This window comes from Pygoscelis adeliae, unplaced genomic scaffold (genome assembly GCF_000699105.1).
Source record: "Pygoscelis adeliae isolate BGI_AS28 unplaced genomic scaffold, ASM69910v1 Scaffold202, whole genome shotgun sequence".
Classification (NCBI taxonomy): Eukaryota; Metazoa; Chordata; class Aves; order Sphenisciformes; family Spheniscidae; genus Pygoscelis; species Pygoscelis adeliae.
The window spans coordinates 217,725-220,995 of NW_008824544.1; positions in this window are offsets into that span (position 1 = coordinate 217,725).

The following is a 3,271-nucleotide window of genomic DNA, read 5'->3' on the forward strand; positions in this document are numbered from 1 at the left end:
GATTTTTAGGTGGTTTTAGACAGTTTTGTAATATATTTTAAATGTCATCTTTGACCATTTTTCAGCTTGGTGACTGACTATGACTTAGGAACATGGGTGGACTGCATTACCTAAATGGGGGGTGCACCCTTTCCACAGCTCCTGGGTGCAGAGACATTTGTGTCCACATTAGCTGCAGTAGTGGATCAGGAGCAGCGATACATGTGATAGACTCACAGGCCTGCACGAGCTCTAGCACATCTCAGCATATCAGAGTATATGTCAGGTGGATGAGCACCTACAAATATAATTAATCAGATTGACCTGAAAAACAGTTTATTCTGCATCCCCTCTGCTAAACCAAAGCCAAACTTTTCCTGTGTATGAAAATGCATGATCTCATTTCAAAAGACCCTGCACTCAAGTGACCGCTCATTCATTTCTGAGTCCATTCCTCTGTTTTATGTACTCCATCCTTAAGGCTTTCCCATGGCCTCTAGCCTTTGCCCAAGTAATTATTTGCTCACTGCTATTTGCGTTCAGCAAAGCAGGGGCAGCTTGCAGCATAAGTGCAGCAGGATTGATTCAGTTGATTCAGCAGTTGATTCAGAAATATGAATCAACTCAGATTCTGATCTTCTGGAAGATGTTGCTTCTGAAAAGGCCCTCTCCTATCGCTTGAGGTCCATCTCTAGAGCCACTGGCACTGATGGAAAGCCTCCTACCTCATTTGTCAGCTTTGGATCAGCCCTGAGCGAGGGTCGGATGTTGGATTTTCTGGGCTGTCAGCCATTCTTGGTCCTCAAAGGAACAGACAACCTGTCAGAGGTGATCAATAAATGCCATTGCCTGCCCTGGAGTGTGAGGCTTTTCAAAAAGAAACTCCCAGGAGGAGATTCAAGACTGGGATGTAATCTTGACCACACTCAGTTGATATTCAGTGGTGGGGGGTTATGATGGTCATCGTCTTCCTTCAAAATGTTCACAGTACTTGTGTCCTCAAGCAATGAAAAAAGAGGTAGAAAAGAGGCAGCCTGATCCTCCTCTGGCACTGTTTTTTTATACCAGTATCCTGGTACATTTAAACCTCCTTTATAGCTAAGGAAGGTGGAGTTACACCTTATTTATACTGGACTGGGATCAGCATTTTGGCTGGGTCCTTTACATTTTTATATGGTCAGGAAAAGTCTATCTCTGCTCTCAAGTGAATAAATGTAATTGATTTTGGTCGTGTTAGAGCTGTGAAACTAAGGCTGGAATTAATCCAATAACAAGGTTATGTCCTGAATTATACCCACCAGTTGAACCACGAGAAATAGGAACAACTTTGGAGTTCAAACTCTCTTTGTAGTGAATATCCAAGGAAAAGACTTCTGTTTCTGAAAAATGACACGTATTTAGAGACCTCTGATCTCCACAACCTGCACCAGTGTCTGTGGGAGCTGGCCAGTAACTCACTGTGGACACAGAAAATAACAGTTTTCTCCCTGAGGTCTCTTACGACAGGTTTCTGACTGTATTTGCTGTGTTACCTGGCTCATTTTGCATGTTCCGCTGCCTCCTTATGCTTGGGGTTAGAAATATCCAGTTGGAGAAATGCCCTTTCAGGCATATCTAGTCAACTATCATGTGTCGTCAGGCTTGAGATTCTTCCCAGACAATTTTGGACCCTACAGAGAAGAGGTTTACTTACAGGTAGTTGTCCGGAGCCTCTCAGCAGTAAGTGGAGAGAAAAAAGCACTTCTAAGATTTGAATCTTACACATTTTTTAGACAGTCATTTTAGGATGTCAACCACAGCCTCGAAGTGCCCATTTCTTTCCACTGAGTAGCTCTACTGAAGATATTGGCTTTGCCAGTACCTGGAGGTAGGAGAAAGAAGTCCCACCCCAGGCATCAGTGCAAAATTTGCAAGAATTGTCTTCATGCAAGGCAAGGGTGACTTTGCTGACCTTCGACCTTTGCACAGAAGCTTTTCTAGTTAGTTTGAAAGTGGTCTGGCACTACTTGATAGCAAGGAATTTTCCAAGGAATACAGCAGGTAGAGTAGGAAGGAAACTTCTACCGCTTCCCACCTAAAGACCCCCTCCTAAAATGGCATCCCAGCGAAGTCCCCCATGCCCAAACCTTTTCAGATCTGGGTATCTTTGTTTTTATCAGCACTGTCAATGTTGCACTCGGTGCTGCAGTGATTCTTCCTTAACTTTATTATGATCAACTAATTTACATGAATCAGGTTTTCCTTTTGGTCTCAGACATGGTATCAAAAGGGCTTCTGGCAGCAGCAGCAATAATTATAGGCACAAATTATTTTAATATTTATCTTATCTAACATCTGAGCATGTAATTGGAGGGCGCCCAGACACAGCAATGATGTTAAAGGAGCTTGAAATGCCGTTGTATAAGTAAATAAACAAACACATATATACTTTGATTCTCAGGTACATAGAATTAATGCTTCACACATCTTAAGGGGGTGTTATTTCGCTGTTAAAGCGCTGTTAAAGCACTAAAATCAAGTCAGGACTCCTGAGTCCTATTTTAACTTGTGCATTTAACCAGTCACAAAATTATGGTCACGTAGACACAAATCTATGAAGTGCCCTTTAATTAATTATATACATTTTTTTCTTTGCCCACATTAGCTTTCAAGACTTTATCTGGGATGGTGGAAGAGAGGTTTAGGCTCCAATGCTTGTTTCAGTAAATTGTTAGGTTCTCATCTTTTTGTACATCTGAAAAATGAGGCTAATTAGCCTCATGTCACCAAACATTGCAAAACCATTTGAGATGCAAAGTATTGTATCATCTCCTTCATTATGCAAGAATAACAATACATTTCTGAGTGTGATGTTAAAAGTTTCAAAGCTAAAAGAACAGAATAATGTGGCTGCCATAACAGTACAGACCCCGTCCAACTCCAATTAGTGACCTCAGAAATGCCAAAACCCTTTTTACAATACATCTACTTAATATTATGGTACTTTGCCATGGCAGGAACTAGGTGATGCTCTGTCTGAGAAATACTGTTTTCTGAGGATAAAGCCCTGATAGATCTTCTAAATCTGCAAGCATACCAACCCACAAAGGATGGCTGTGCAAAAATTAGTGGGTTGTTTCAGTTGCCAATCTTAAAAAGTTAGAGATTAATAACACGAAAAATAATCCTGGCTACTAAAGATGGTGTTAGATTATGGCACTGCATTGGTTTCTTCTCACAGGAACTAAGTAACTGGTGGAGCAAACAAGTTCATAGTCCTCCTGCAGCTGGGTATTTTTTTAAGTTGGATTTA